General features: G+C 41.9%; 1 pseudogene; it reads right to left on the bottom strand.

Annotated features, from left to right (window-relative positions):
* Positions 1–318: 318 nt before the first annotated feature.
* On the bottom strand, positions 319–440 carry LOC118732192 (annotated as a pseudogene).
* Positions 441–17,551: the final 17,111 nt, after the last annotated feature.

The following is a 17,551-nucleotide window of genomic DNA, read 5'->3' as shown; positions in this document are numbered from 1 at the left end:
TTACACTCTCTTCCTTAAATTGGATTCCTTTTTCTTCTTGCTGTTCTGATTGGGTGATTTTTGCTTCCTTGTATTCCAAATTATTGATTTGATTGTCAGAATCCTCTACTCTACTGTCAAATGTCTATGTTATTCTATATTTCAGTTAGTGTATTTTTAATTTCTGACTGGTTATTTTCCATGCCTCTGACATTCTCAATAATATCCCTGAAGGCCTGACTAATTCCCTTGAAGTTCTCATGAAAATCCTTGAGTAATCTTATAACTCTAGTATTTATTTATTTATTTATTTATTTATTTATTTATTTAATTTTTTTATACTGTACAGCCCCCTTCAGTGCTCACAGCCCAAGGGTGAGGAGTATGGGCAATGGTTTGAGGCTATAACTTTCTCTGGCATGGGTCCACAGGGAAGGGCCCTCCATAAATCATGACCATGCATATAACTATAGTTTTGAACTCTGTATCTATTAGTTTGCTTACCTCCATTTCTTTAATTTGTGACATGTTTCTTTGACTCTGCATTTTGACTGCAGAGTCAAAATGTGTCTGTTTCTAGGGTAGAACTGTTATGTCTCCTGGAATTGGTAGAGTGGCCTGTAGAACCCAGTGGCTCAGTCTCCCCAGTCACCTGAGCTGGGCACTCGAGGTGCACCCCTGTGTGGCTGTGTGCACATTGTTATAGTTAAGCCTTGATTTGCTGTTGTGTCACTGGGATGAATTGACCTCCAGGCCAACTGGCTGTGAGGACCAGGTATGTCTACAATAGATGAGCGGCTGTGTAGGAGACACACCTATGGAGCAGGAGGTGCTTCAGTGGGGCTTTGGTGCTCATGGAGTCTGACCCTTAAGTGTGTCACTCACGGATGTGTAATGTTGTATTCTGTTATGGTCTGAAGCTGTCCACCTGGTTCACTGGCTATAGGGCCTCCCAAGAGGTTCAAAGTCAGCCACTGCCTGGTGCTACTCAGCAGGAACTACAGAGTGGTCAATACAGATGGCTGCTACTTATATTGGACTAGGAAGTGGCCTGCAAGGCTCAACTGTGACACAAGGCATCCTACTGTTATTTCCTGGTTTGTGGCCTTTTATTGATAGGTTTGTGGCAAGCTGATTTCAGCTGTTGCTTGTTTAAGAGGTTTCAGAAAAGTTTGAATTCTGAGCCAGCTTAGGCCATACATATGGAAAAGCCTCTGCAAACAGCTTGTGTGGGCCTGCAAATTGGATGGTGCAGGGTTTCAGGGAATCACCAGGCAAGCAGTGTAGGTCATGCTGATGGAAACTCAGATAAAATTGCCAGTCAGTTCAGTGATGGGGGCAGGGAGTTGTCAACACAGGAACAATGACCCCTGTGAACACCCTATAAGATAGCCATCCCTGAGTTCCTACTTTGATGCCAGACAGTCCAACTCTTCTCTCTATGTCCCTGAATTTTCCCAAAGCTTCCACCCTATGCTGGAGCTTAGAGGCAGCCAGACTATGTAAGTTTGTGTGCGGGTCCTTTAAAAGGAATATCTGGGATTCAATGTGGGCTTTTTATAACCTGAAGTTATGGGTACTTCTTTTCCCAGCACTGGGACTGTGGTTGGGGGGCACAGTGTGGGGCTGGGACTCCCTGCTTCTCAAGGAAGGTTTTGGAGATATCCTTCTTAGTTTTTTAAAAAAATGGCACATGTGGGAGTCAGACAAGCCCATTCTGCACCTTCACCCCTCCAGGTTCAATGTACCTTTTTATTTACTTCTCTATTTGTTGGACTTACATTCATACAGATTTCAGATGGTTCTGAATGATGGTTGTTCTGTATTTTAGTTGTAATTTCTATGTGGTTGTGGTAGGCAGAAAGGATAGGCATTTACCTATTCTGTCATCTTGGTTCACCTCTGGTCTGATCTTTATTATTTCCTTCCTTCTACTTACTCTTAGATTTTCTTGTTGTTCTCTTTCTAATTCTTTAGGGTGTAGTATTAGGTAGTTTATTATTAATTTTTCTTGTTTTTGGAGATAGGCAGTAGTGCTATGAACTATCCTCTTAGAACTGCTTTCACCATGTCCCATAGATTTTGGGTTGTTGTGTGTACATTTTCATTTGTTTTCAGGCAGTTTTTATTTCCTTCTTGATCTGTTGGTTATGTTCATTACATCATTATTAATGGTGGCCAAGACATGAAGACAATCAAAGTGCCCTGTGATAGAGGATTGGATAAAGAAAATGTGGTACATATACTCAATGGAATACTACCCAGTCATAAGAAAGGATGAAATATTGCCTTTTGTGACAACATGAATGGACCTTGAGATTATTATGCTAAGTGAAATAAGTCAGTTATGAAAATATAAGAATCATATGGTTTCACTCATATCCTATCTAATAAAGATGGACCACCACTCCAAGACAAAGATGGCGGCTCCCACAACAAAAAAGAAATACTAATTATGTGATAATAACAATCATAATATATAAATGTATCAAATCAATATTTTACACACCTTAAATGTAAACAATGTCAAATATATTTCAATAAAAATAATTTTAATAAATAAAGTAATAAATAGAATCAGGAAAATGATCTATGAACAAAATGAGAATAATAACTTGAACCAAATGAGAAGGAAATCAGAACCTGTCATTAGAAAAAAAAAAAAAAAATATATATATATATATATATATATATATATATATATATATAAACTCATAAGAGGAAATAGAGAAAATGAGGGAGAAAAATCTATAAGTTATACAAAAAACAAATAGCAAAATATCAGAGGTAAATTTCTCCCTATCAATAATTACTTTAAGTGTACAAATATTACACTCAACCATCAAAATGTTTAGATTGGCACAATGGATTTTAAAAAACGTCCAACCTTTTGATGTCTACTGAGGCTCACTTGAGATTTTAAGACACAAGTAGGTTGAAAATTAAAAGAATGAAAAAAGATTACCCAAACACATACAAATGTAAAGAGAGCTGGAATGACTATGCTTTAATTAAGAAAATAGGCTTTACACAAAAATCTATTATTAAAAGTAAAGAAGAACATTGTACAATCATAATAGCATAATTTTACTAAGAAGATAAAACAAATATATTAGGTGTACCAATTTATATTGGTGGATTTTGTAATTAAAAAAAAACCCACCACAATAATTTCAAGAGAAACATTAAAAGTGCTTTATTCAAAGTAATGTCCATTGCTAGCTACACATTTCTCCCATCTTTCAGGTAATTTGTGGGTACCGTCCCAATAGAACTTTTCTTGTTTTGAGGCAAACCATTCAAAGTTCCAATTTTCCACTTCTTCATACGCTTTGAAGTGCTGCTCAGAAAGATTGGAACAAGTGTTAATCTGAAGGAGCAAGGTCTGGCGAATATTGCAGGTGGGTTAGTACTTCCCAGGCAGGTTCTTTAATGTGTTTTTAACTGGTTTTGAAGTGTGTGGTGATGCATCATCATGAAGCAAAATTACTTTGCTGTGTCTTCTGGCACATTCCGGTTGTTTCATGATCAAAGCGTGGTTCAAATTATTATTTGTTGTTGGTAAAGCTCAGTATTAATGGTTTCATTGCTTTTATAAACTCATACCACACCTTCCTCATGCCACCAAATGCAGAGCATTATCTTCTTTCTGAAGCGATTTGACCTTGCAGTTGATGTTGATGTTTGACCTGGATCAACCTATGATTTTGTGCTTTTGGGGTTCTCAAAATAAATCCACTTTTCATTGCCAGTCACAATTTGATACAAAAAAGACTTTCTTTCATGCTGTTGAAGCAACATTTTACTGGTGACTTTTCGCTTTTCCATTTGTTAAGTTGATGTGGCACCCATTTTTCTTCCTTTAAAATCTTTCCCATTGCTTGTAAAGGATCGGAAATTGTTTGCTGAGCAATGTTTAATCTTTCTGCAGGTTGTTTTTGAGTTTGACATGAATCTTCATCCAATAATGCTTGTAATTGTTGGTCTTCAAACTTTTTCAGTTGACCTGGATGTTCTTGTTTTTCACATAGAAATAATCACTTTTAAAGTTCCCAAGTATCTTGAGATGGAGCATGTTCATCATAAGCTTTGAAGTATACAATAACCTTTTCTTCAAAATAAAGTAATAAATTAAAAATTCTCACAAATGCTCTTTTTTTGCATGAAATTTGACATTTTTTAAGCATAAAAATACCTATGATGTTAACACCTTCAGCAAATTTGACATATAAAGTTTTGAAGCTTGCTGTCAATACAAAATAGCATTCATATCAAATCACATATATATCAATATATGTGTGACCCCATCTATTGAAACAAATCTGCATTATTAACTGGTACATTTTGTAAATAGCTATGTAGCAAACATTAGGGCTGTGAAATTTAGGAAGCAAACACTGACAGAACTTAGACAGCTCTAAAATAACTGTTGGAGACTTCAATACCCATTTTCAGCAATAATTAGGACAACCAGACCAAATACAGGAAAACAGAGAAATAAGGGAATAGAGGAGGTGGGCATCATCAAAGCCAATGGTACTTAACAGATATCTACATCCTACCCAACAGCAGCAAAATGCATAATTTTATCAAGTACACATGAAGTATTCTCTACGATAGATCACCTGATAGACCACAAAATGTTCCTTAACAACAAATTTAATATGATACACATCAACGAAGCATTGGAGATAATTTCCATTCCCAATGTAATAAAGCTAAACACCAAAAGCAAAGGTAAATTCACAAATACATGGAAATTACACAATAATGTTTCAATCAACCAATATGTCAAAGAGGAAACAGCAGAGAAATTAGGAAGTTCCAGGAGAGAAATAGAAATAAAAACATAATATACCAAAACATATGGGATGCAGTGAAAGCACAGACAAGAGGGAAATTTACAGCTATAAACAAGTACATTAAAAAGGAAGAGAATCTCACACCAACAAACTAACTCTACAACTATGTTTCTGGAAAAAGAAAAGAAAACTAACCCAGATAATCAGAAGAAAGGAAATAATAAAGATAATAGCAAGGATAAATAAAATATAGAATAAAAAGTATCAATGAAGTAAAAGTTGGTACTTTGAAAAGATCAACAAAATTGATAAACTTTTATATTGGCTGATTTAAATAAAAGAGAGAAGACTCAAATTACTGAAATCTGAAAACAAACTAGGTCATTCCTACTGATTTTACAGATATGAAAGGATTATAAGAGAATAATATGCCAACAAACTGATGACCTAGTCAGGGGTCCTCAAACTTTTTAAAGTGGGGGCCAGATCACGGTCGGTCCCTCAGAGAGCTGGAGGGCCGGACTGTATGAACTACTAATTTCTACTGTAACACCTCGGCTGCGCTCACTGCCCAAAAAACCTGGCAGGCCGGATCAGACTCCTCTGCGGGCCGCATGTGGCCCGCGGGCCGTAGTTTGAAGACGCCTGATAGATGAAATGGGCAAATTCCTAGGAACACACAATCCACCAAAACTGAATCAGGAAGAAACAAAAAATCTAAGTAGACTAGTAAGGAGATTGAATTAGTAATCTATCTCCTAACAAATTAAAATCCTGGAACTGATGGCTTCACAGGTTAAATTTAACAAACATTTAAAGAACAGTGAACACCAATCTTCCTTAAATGCTTTCAAAAATTGGAAAGGCCAGGGAACATTTCCAAACTCATCCCATGAGACCTGCAATATCCTGACAGCAAAGCCAGAAGAATACTACAAGAAAACATCATATGAATACTACAATAAAAGATACTACAAGAAAAGATCATATGAATATAGATGCAAAATCCTCAATTATAATTCTAGCAAACTCAACTAAACTAAAAAGCTTATAAACTATGACCAAGTAAGATTTATTTCTATAATTCAGAATGATTCAACATGCAAATATTAAGCAAAATAATTATATAGTAGAATGCAACTACTAGGATTAATAAATCAAAGAAATCATAGTACATGATTATTTCAGTTGATGTAGGAAAAGCATTTGAAAAAATTCAACTCTATACTAATCAAAGGGTGGTATGCTAATTAGACCAGATGTCTTCTGACATCCTTTCAGACATCTTTCTGCACAAAGCTATGGTGGCAGGGGCCGAGGCAGAGGCAGTTAGGGGAAATTAGTTGGACAGAGGAGAGCAGTTACGGGTGATCAGGCTGGCAGAGGAGAACAGTTAGGAGCAATTAGGCAGGCAGGCAGGCGAGCAGTTAGGAGCCAGTGTCCTGGATTGCAAGGGCAATGTCTGACTTTCAGTTTAGTGAGACATTCCCTGAGGGATCTGATTGGAGAGGGTGCAGGCCAGGCTGAGGACCCCTCCCATGCACCACTCCACTAGTCTATAATAATAAAAGCATAATATGCAAATTGACTGAATGGCTGAACAGCAGAATAATTTTCTGGTCGACAACACTATGACACGTATTGGCCCTGGCCAGCCAAAGTAGGTGCGATGCAATTGGTTGGGGGGGATCACCATCACCCCATGATTGCCCCACAGTGGGAGGCCCAGTGGGGTGATTTATTGGGGGGCTCTGCAATCACTCCAAAGAGGGAGGCCCAGACCACCCTCTACAGGGCAATTGATTGGGGGGCTCTGCAGAACCAGGAAACCAAGGTTGTATGGCATCAGATGTGGGCTGCACGAGGCCAAGGTGGGTGTGGGTGTGGGCCAAGGCTGTGAGGCAGATGGGGCTGCGAGGCAGCTGGGGCTGCAAGGCAACTGGAAAAATAAAGGCCCCAGCAGTCGGGGCCACAAAAGCCTACACTTGTAGGAATTTCATGCATCGGGCCTCTAGTCCTATATAATAAAAGGCTAATATGCAAATAGAACAGCGGAACAACCAAACAACCAAACTACCAGCTGCTATGATGTGAGCTGACCACCAGGAAGCATGCACAGAACATGGCGGACATCAGCAGCAGGAGGCAGAGCATGGAACATGGCGGACATTGGCTGTGGTGGGATGGTGGAATGGTGAGCAGGGGCACTGGACCAAGGCAGGGCACTGGTTGTTGTCATTGGGTTAAGCCTCTGGTGGTTACTGAAAATTCTTTTCTCCCACATGCTAGCACCTGCTGACAGCGCTGGCCCTGCTGGCACCCACTGCTGGCACTGGCCCCAATCACTCCACGCTGTCAGCACCTGGGAGCAGCCGCAATGGGAAAGGCCAAGGGGGTTTGGGACCACTAGAGGAGGGACCATGCAGGGGCATGGAGGATGGGCTGAGACCCGCCCCTGTGACCACTGAATCTTTAAACCACAGTTCCTTTCAAAGTACACAAATTTGTTCACTGGGTCCCTAGTTTCTTCACAAAAACACTCAACTTAGAAAAAAGCGGCAAGCTCTATGGAAAATATGTTCAGGTTCATATATGAAAAATACACATGTCCACTTTCATTACTTTTATTCAACACCAGAGGCCCCATGCATAAAATTTGTGCAAGCGTAGGCCTTCCTTTCCCTGGCTTGCCAGCACCAGCTTCCCTCTGGCACTCAAAACCTGGGCTTCCCTCTGGCTGCCAGAAGACACCCAGGACCTGGGCTTCCTTCCCAGCCCTGGCTTCATCCGGAAGTTCATTTGTAAGGATATCCCATCTAATTAGCTTTAAAAAAAATTTATTGTTTAAATTATTACATATAATAGTACATATACTTCCTTTTTTCCTCCATTGACCTTCCCCCAGCTTCTCCTAACCCCTGTTGCATGCCTTCATCCTACCTCTCTCCCCAGTGTCTTGTGTCTATTGGTTGTGCTTATTGCTTATATTTATGCATACAAGTCCTTTAGTTGATCTCTTTCCCCCTGACCCCTACACTCCCCAGCCTTCCCGCTTTAATTTTACAGTCTGTTTGATGCTTTACTGCCTTTGTATCTATCTTTTTGTTCATCAGGATACAATGTTCTTTATTTTCCATAAATGAGTGAGATCATCTGGTATTTTTCTTTCATTGCCTGACTTATTTCACTTAACATAATGCTCTCCAGATCCATTCATACTACTGCAAATGATAATTCCTTCTTTTTTATAGCAGTGTAGTATAAATGTACCATTTTTTTTTCTAATCCATTCATCTGCTGATGGGCATTGACACTGTTTCCAAACCTTAGCTATGGTGAATTGTGCTGCTATGAACATAGGGGTTTATATATCCTTTCTGAATCGTGTTTCTAGTTTCTTGGGATATATTCCTAGAAGTGGGATTATTGGTCAAATGGAAGTTCCATTTTCAGTTTTTTGAGGAAATTTCATACTGTCACAGTGACTGCACCAGTCTGCATTCTGACCATCAGCGCCCCAGGGTTCCTTTTTCTCCACATTCTTGCCAGCACTTGTCATTTGTTGATTTGTTGATGATAGCCATTTTGACAGGTGTGAGATAGTACCTCATTGTCATTTTGATTTGTATCTTTTGGATAATTAGTGACTTTGAGCATGTTCTCATATGTCTCCTGTCCTTTTTTTCTGTCTTCTTTTGAAAAGTTTCTATTTAGGTACATTGCCATTTTTTTTTATTGGATAATTTATCTTCCTTTTATTAAATTGTATGAGTTCCCTGTAAATGTTGGAAATTAAACCCTTATTGGTGATAACATTGGCAAATATGTTCTCCCATACAGTGGGCATTCTTGTTGTTTTGTTGATGGTTTCTTTTGTTGTGCAGAAACTTTTTATTTTGATGTACTCCCATTTGTTTATTTTCTCTTTAACTTCCATTGCCCTGGGAGCAGTATCTGAAGAAACTGCTTTGGCATATGTCTGAGATTTCTCTGCCTGTGAATTCCTCTAGTATTTTATGGTTTCCCATCTTATGTTTAAGTCCTTTATCCATTTTGAGTTTATTTTTGTGTATGCTGTAAGTTGGTGGTCTAGTTTCATTTTTTTTGCATTTATCTTTCCAATTTTCCCAACACATTTATTGAAGAGACTGTCTTGACTCCGTTGTACGTTCATACTGCTTTTGTCAAATATTAATTGAGCATAGTGTTTGGGTTGATATCTGGGCTGTCTATTCTATTCCATTGGTCTATATGTCTGATCCTAGAAAAATACAACTTTCCAAAACTCAATCAGGAAGAATCTAAACATCTCAATAGGCCAATAACAATGGAAGAAATTAAAGCAGTCATCAAAAAGCTTCCAGTAGACAAAAGCCCGGGGCCAGATGGCTTCACAGGGGAGTTTTACCAAACATTCAAGGAAGAACTAAAAGCTATCCTCCTCAGACTATTCCAAAATATTCAAGGGGGGAACAACGTCCAAGCTCTTTCTATGAAGCTACCATCACCCTAATACCAAAACCAGGTAAAGACAACACAATGAAAGAGAATTACAGGCCAATATCCCTCATGAACATAGATGCCAAAACCCTCAAAAAAACATTCTAGCGAATAGGCTCCAGCAGTACATCAGAAATATCATACACAATGACCAAGTAGGATTTATCCCAGGGATGCAAGGATGGTACAATATCTGCAAATCAATAAACATGAAACATCACATAAACAAATTGTAAGACAAAAATCACATAGTCATCAATTGATGCAGAAAAAACATATGACAAAATCCAACACCCTTTCTTGGTAAAAAACAAACAAACAAACAAACAAAAAAACTCTCAGCCAGGTGGGAATAGAAGGATCTCCTCTTAACATAATAAAAGCCTTATATGATGAAACCACAGCAAACATCATACTCAATGGACAGAAACTAAAACCATTTCCCCTAAGAACAGGAACAAGACAGGGATGCCACTCCTGTCCAGCATTACTGGAAGTACTAGCTATTGTGATTAGACAAGAAGAAGAAATAAAAGGCATCCAAATTGCAAAAGAAGAAGCAAAACTGTCCTTATTTGCAGATGACATAATACTGTACATAAAAAAAACAAAACTCCATCAAAATACTATTAGACTTAATGAATGAATTTGGCAATGTAGCAGGATACAAAACTAATGCCAAGAAATCTATGGCATTTCTATAATCCAACAGTGAACTTACAGAAAGAGAGACTAAAAAAGCAATCCCATTTACCAGAGTACCAAAAAAAATTATGATACCTAGGAATAAACTTAACTAAGAAGGTAAAAGACCTATACGCAGAAAACGACAGGACACTGAAAAAAGAGATAGAGGAAGACACAAACAGATGGAAGAACATACATGTTTATGAATTGGTAGAATCCACATCATTAAAACACTACCCAAAGCAATTTATAGATTCAATGCACTCCCCATGAAAATACCAACAGCATATTTCACAGACCTAGAAAGAACTCTTCATAAATTCATCTGAAAAAAAAAAAGTCCCTGAATAGCCACAACAATCCCGAGAAAGAAGAACAAAGTAGGTGTTCTTCAATCAAATTTAATTCAGAATTCAAGCTGTATTACAAAGCCACTGTTCTCAAAACTGCCTAGTACTGACACAAGAATAGACATATAGGCCAATGGAATAATTAGCTTTTCTTATTTTTATTTTTTTTAAATATATATGATTGATTTTTTACAGAGAAGAAGGGAGAGGGATAGATAGTTAGAAACGTCGATGAGAGAGATAAATCAACCAGTTGCCTCTTGCACACCCCCTACCGGGGGTGTGCCCGCAACCAATGTATATGCCCTCGACTGGAATCGAACCTGGGACCTTTCAGTCCACAGACCGACGCTCTAACACTGAGCCAAACCGGCTTTGGCTAGCTTTTCTTATTATAGATAGTATTGGAAGTTCTGGCTATAAGAAGTGGACAAGAAAATGAAATAAATAGATTGAAAAAGAAAATGTAAAATTATCTCTGTTCTTGAATGATATGATTTTACATGTAAAAAATAACAACTATTTCAAAAATATTGCTGGATCATGTAAATTTAGTAAAGTTGCAGGTTACAAAATTGGCATATAAAAGTCATTTGCCTTTTTGTATATTGCATTGAATGTTCCAAAATGTAATGAAGAAAATAGTGCCATTACAATATGTTAAAGCAGAATACATATTATGAATAAATTAAACCAAGAATGGAAAAAATCGGTACTGAGAAAACTATAAAACATCACTGAAAGAAATAAGGACATCAATAATTGAAAAGACATTATATATTGTGGATTACGAGAATACTTGTGTTAAACTGGTAATAGTAACCAAGACTGCCTAGAGATTCAATATACTCTCCATCACAATCTCAACAGTATTATTTTTTGCAGAAATTGATGAATCTATGCCAAAATTCATATGAAATCTCAAGGGATTTCAGATAGCTAAAATAATGTTGAATAAGAACTAAGTTGGCACTTTCAAGTTATCACATGTCCAAGTTAATTGCAAAGCTGCAATGATAAAAAAGTGTGATACTGACATAATTACAGTCATAAAGAGCAATGCTATAGGAAGTTCAGAGACCAATTCCAGCATATAGGTTGAAATTATTTCCCACAAGGGTGCCAAGACCATTCAATGTAGGAAAAGACAGTATTTTCAATAAATGGTGCTAGGAAAACATGTCCACATGCAACAGGTGCAGCTGGACTGTATACAAAAATCACTCAAAATGGATGAAAGTGCTAAATGTTAGACTTAAAACTATTTAACTATTAGAAGAAAACATAGAGTTAAATATTCATGACATTAGATATGTTAATGCTTTTGGATATGACACTAAAACCATAGGCAATAATAAAATAAAACAGGAAAAAAACCAAACTTCATCAAAATTAAAAAAATTTAGAAAAACAATAATACGAGCAAAGGGAAAATATAACCCAAGAGTGAGAGAGAACATTTGCAAGTCATATGTCTGATATCCAGAATATATATTTTATATATATATATATATATATATATATATATATATATATATATATACAATTTCCTTATAATTATATATATATATCAATTAATAAAAGACTTGAGTAGACATTTCTGACAAAAAGTTATGTAATAGGCTTTGAGCACATAAAGAAGATTACAATCACTAGTTATTAAGGAAACACAAATTAAAAACATAATGAGATACCATTTCACACCCATTGGATGGCTATTATAAAAAATTAAACCAAAGAAAAGTAACCAAATGTGTAAAATAATAGGTACTGGAGAGAATGTGGAAGAATTTGGACCCTTGTGAATTGCTTATGGGGATGTAAAATGGTGCAGCCACTGCATTAAACTTTATAGCATAGTTAACATAGTTAACATAGTTAACATAGTTAGACACAAAATTACCATATGAGCCAGCAATTGCATTCTGAGGCATGAGCCCAAGGGACATGAAAGCAGGGACTCAAACAGTAAATATACACCAGTGTTCACAGCAGCGCTATTTACAATCATTCCAAAGTGGAAAAGACCCTAGCTTTCATAAACAGGTAAATGGATATGGAGAATGTGGTGTAAGATGAAATATTATTCAGCCACAAAAATGAAAATTTGAGATGTTACAATATGGAAAAACCTCAAAACCATATAGATAAGGGAGAGTCAGACACCCATGGACAACTCTTATGTAATTCCATTTAAATTGGTATATACAGATATACAGAAAGTAACTATTGATAGATTAGAGATTAGCAAGGCCTGGGAGGAATGAAGGGGAATTTTGGTTAATATATGCAGTCTTCATTGTCCTCTGCACATATGCCATGGGAACTCTGAGAGTGTGTGAGGGTCCTGAGAAGGAGAAACATGGGGTGCACTTCCAAAGGGGGAGCGCAGGACCGCAGTCTGTTCCCCAGGTGGGGAAACACTGTGAAGGACAAACGTGCTGAGTCCAGATGCCTCTTTCAATATGCACCCTCAGCTGTCCTTCCCTATGAGACCCCCTCTCCCACCCATGAGCAGACCATTCCTAAGGCGGGCACCTGCAGTGACCAGATGGCCTAATTATTTGACCCAAATTGGTAAAACCTTGAGGGCACTATTCAGCTCCAAAGCTCACTTGTCAGCAAAGCTCCTCTTACTCCTGCTCCTGCCCATTTGCTTGCACAGGTCTTGATGACAAGGCACTCTCTAATGAGCATCCTGCCATGGTTCCGCCATGGGCCAGGATGCAGCATGCAGCTCTGCTTTTGTCCTCTCTGCCAGCCCTTCTTCCTCCAACCGCACAGCTCACGTGGGTGCTCCTCTGGGTTCTATCTCCCCATTCTCCTCTCACTGGGCAAAGCTGACTGGGTGCCTGCCTTTACCCAGTCTCCCAGGTTTCCTGTAGCCTCCTGTGACCTTCCCCCTTTAACTCCAGTCACACTCCCATCATTCTACCTTCCACTCCTTCCCCAAGCAGTCGAAGAGCTACTTCCAAAGCACAGATCTGATCCACTTCCCTGCTGAGAAGTCTTTCTTTCAGTGACCTCGCGGGAAAAAAGCTTACTTTCAAATAACCTAGACCTGCAGAACGTATCTCTTATGTAGGCCCCACATTGGCCTGTACTTCTTCTTCTGTCTCCTTCTTTCCCCACCTCCTCACACTGGGATCTTCTGGGATAATCTGAAGACCTCATTGTTTATGCCTTTGCACAGACCACTGCCTTAGCCTGGGACTCCCTGGCAAAATTATTTGAGCACAAGGCAAAATTATTCATTATCATTCAACTCATCCTCATCCTAGTGCATGAACAAAAGAATCAAATCTAACAAGGGACCTAGAAGCGAACCACACAAGAACTTCCAGCAGGTGATGGATTGCCCACAACCACAGAAGGGATTCTCAGAGACTGGCCAGCCTCAGAGTTTTTGAAATTTGGTTTGGTATCAGACACTCTACTTTCAACTCCTGACTCATTCCACTTCTGTGGACTTTGTGGGTTACTCTATGGCCCTGAGCCATCTCCTATCTCATCGGTAAAAAAAGGTGCTGACATTTACCTGCAGCTGTAAGGAAGACATAGTGATGAACCTGCTCCTCACCTCCTCTTACCCCAGCTATGGCCACTCCAGGCCTCCCCCATCCAGCCTCTTTGGCAGCCTGTGGCCTGGACCTTCCAATGAGATCCAGCATGTGGCCCTCATCGTCTCCACTCTGCCCTGCAATTCCACACCACAGCCTCTTCCTCCTGAGACCAATGTGGGCCCCCCCCCCTCCCACCCCGCCACCGTATCTGCTCTCCGGCCCTCAAACAGAGAATGTTCTTAAGAGCAAGATCCAAGCACACAGCTCCTCTGTACAGAAAACACCCAGTCTTTGCCCCTTGCACTCCACTCTGCGCAAGGGCCTTTTCTGACCACCTCTTTAGTGGCCCCTCCAACAGCACTTCCTGCCATACCCTGGTGCTCACCCAGCTAACACACCACTTCCTGTCCTCTTTCATATGTCCTGTCTCTCCACTAAAATAGAAGCTGCAGAAAAGCAGGGGTTTTGTCTACTTTGCTTTCTGCCTTATCTCCACTGCGCAAAATAGTGGCACAGACCTGGCAGCAGCTCAGGCCTGGTGTGAGTGGATGACTGATAAGGGAAGAAAGGAATGAACTGGCCTGCTCATCACCTGGGGGAAAGGTCCAGAGAGCCACGGGAGAGCTACCAGCACAGCGTCTGACGAGCACCCAACCTCACCCCAAAGGGGTCCTGGGAACAGAACGGAGCCAGGGTTAGGACCGGGTGTGGCCCCTGGAGTGCAGGAAGTCCCCAGAGAGTGTGACTGCCTTCCCTCGAATTTCAACTCATCCTCATCCTCATGATTACATCTGATGCTGTCTAAGCAAACTACCTACATGCCCCTTCGCTCTCACCCCAACCTCGAGAGGAGGGTGCCAAGGGTCTCTGTAGAGATGGGGACATTGGGGCACAGAAGGTGAGGTGACTTGCCCAAGGACACCTGACTGGTGAGTGGTGTCTGCCTGGTGCAAAGCTGGGGCCGCCTCCTCAGTGATCATTACTCCCCTTTCCTGGAGCCACAGCTACAGCCACAGCCGCAGGAGGGAGCCAGACTCACCCTCCAAGGACTTGTCATCAGACTGGCCCTGGAGGGCAGCAAGGCCTTCTTCCCACCCCTGGGTGAGCAGAGCTCCAGGGAGAAGGGGCTGTTCCCTGGGGCTAGAAGTGTGCTGTGGTGTCAGACTCTCCACTGGCCTTACTGATGGCCTGGGGCTGGGACATGGGTGTGTGAGAGCTCTCTCTGGGACACCCTCAGCTCTTCCTTCCATTTGCAGAAACCAGCAGGACTCTGTCTTGACCCGTGAATGGCAAGATTCAAGGCTGGCAGTGCCTGGGGTGATGTGGAGGAACCTCTATCCTGGAATTAGAAGGGTCAGGGGGCCTGAGTTGCCTCTCCCCTGCCCTCCCAGTCTTCAGGGCAAGACCCATGCACTTCACATGGCCTTGGTTCCAGCCAAAGCCAGCCAATGTTAGAGGGACCAGTGCTGCTGCCCAGGCCTTTATGAAGCCAAAGGATCAAAAGGTGGGGTGAGTTGGGGTGATGAGAGGGGCAAGAAGTAAGAATACCCTGGCTCCTGGCTCGGGAATCCATTCAATGTCTCCTTTTTAGTTTCCCCAAGTACCACCCATCCTGGGAGAGAGAACAGGGGAGTGTTCTGCCACCATCTAAAGTTTTGCAGGAGACTACCTTTGATTGACATTGAGCACATCACTAGCCCTCCCAAGCCTTGGTGTCAGCATCCTAAAACAGGGGAATGGAACCACTTCCTCAAGCTCTTGGGAGTACACAGTAGACAGCACATCACATGACACATACTATGTGTTCATTCCCATCCCCACCTAGAGGCCTCTCTCATCCTTCTCAGGGCTGGGCTATGTCCACATTGGTCCTGTGAGCAGTGACTAGGGGTGTGTCCTGGGCACCGTAAGATGATGGCAGCTGAGACCCTTTGAGGTAACTGGTGTAGTCTGGATAGACTGACCCAAGAGGCTGTCAGTTGCCACCATTATGGATCCATGTCCAAGCCCAGTATCCAGGAGGGGAAGCACCACTCCCTGGGCTGCGGTCAGGATCAACCAGTCAGCCCTGCCCCGTGCATTTCAGGTCACCCTCCATGTACAGTGAGGAAGGTCTGTTGTGGGCAGGGTGGGTCCCAGCTCTGCTGACTTTTCTCAGAAACTGCTAAGCTGGGCATGATCCTTCCTCCTGCCCCAACCTTCCGTCTCCATGGAGAATCAGAGAATGAAGGGAGGTACAACCTGGTGCTGGAATGATGGCAGGGCAGGAAGCCTGAGTCCTGTGACCACCACCAGACTCTGGGTTCCTTCATCCAACCTCCAGGAGTTGCCCCTTTGCAGGCAATTGCACCTGGAAACACCTTCACTACTGTACACCCAGGGTAGTTAGAGGGTAATAGAAGTGCAGAGACTGGCCTTGAGCACTGGCAAGTGCTTCAAGATGCTAGTGGCTGCCATGCCACTGCGCCATTGAGCAATAAGGGGGATTCTCAGCCCAGCAGAGGAGTTGGGAATGGAAAGAGGCAATCTCTCCAGGACTGCAGCCCTGCTCCTCCCCTTCCTTCTTTGAGGGCCAGAGTGTGCCTGATCCACAGCCCAGCCTCCGAGGGAAACACCAGACAGCCAAACTGTTCTGAGCATGCACACTAACTCAGGATGGTGGTCCAGGGGAAGGAGACACACGCAAAACGCTGAGCAGCAGCAAAGCAGAGAAGAACCTTCTAAGCAGTGACCCTGAGCGAATGCCCACAGAAGCGCACAGCAGTCCCTCTGGGGCTGGTAATCATGGAAGTCACTGGGTGAGACAGAGTGAAACACAGCAAACCCATAACCCACAGAGAGCTCCTGCCAGCCACTGGGAGGAGGCTCCTAGCAATCCCTGTCCCTGCAGCTCTATCAGGGCCCGTGGGTCACAGCTGCTGGCCATAGGGGTCTTTTTGTTTTTCCTAAAGAAGCCATCCCTGGAAATACAGGCCCAAGATATTTCTTCTGCCTCAGCAACAAGGAGGTCAACAGATCTGTTCCTAGGGTCCGGCCAAGCTGGCCTTGCTTCCTGTCTCTCAGAATCTGGGGTCGCTTTGGCCATATCCTACCCATGTTGTTCTTATGGACAGCAGCACCCTGGGACACCTGGGCCAGCCCAGTGGGAGGGTGGGGGGCACTCACTTGTCCACGACAAAGTAGACGTCACTTCCGCAGATAGGAGACTTTTTTTTCTGAATCTGCCAGGCATTTAGGCTGCGGTGGTGGCGGAAGTTTCCCCAGTCCTGGCTGAGCTGGCTGTGGCGGCTTCCCCAGCTCAGGCTGAGGTGCTGGAAGTCTCTGGATCCCAGGACGCTGTGCAGAAAGCTCTTCTTGCTCACCAGAGAAGGTAGCAGCACCAGAAGCAGGAACAGTGTAGGTCCTGGCAGCCTGGAGCCACCAGTCCCCATTTTATTGACAACCTCTAGGGCCTCACCGGATGCCAGGACACCTCAAGACACCACAGGTTGCCACCTTTGCCACTTCTACCTGTGCTGAATGGCCTTGGTCCTTCAGTCCTTTTACCATGTCACCCTGAGAGCCTCCACTGTTCTTTGGGCAGAAGAGCCCAGAGCCTCACTCTTAGGCAAGGGCCCCCTCCACCTGCTGAGCCCTTCCCCAGCCCTCTGGAGGCAGAATGCCCTGTATG

Source organism: Pipistrellus kuhlii, unplaced genomic scaffold (assembly GCF_014108245.1).
Source record: "Pipistrellus kuhlii isolate mPipKuh1 unplaced genomic scaffold, mPipKuh1.p scaffold_m20_p_35, whole genome shotgun sequence".
NCBI lineage: Eukaryota > Metazoa > Chordata > Mammalia > Chiroptera > Vespertilionidae > Pipistrellus > Pipistrellus kuhlii.
The sequence above is the reverse complement of the archived record's forward strand: the minus strand, read 5'-3'. Positions and strand labels throughout refer to the sequence as shown.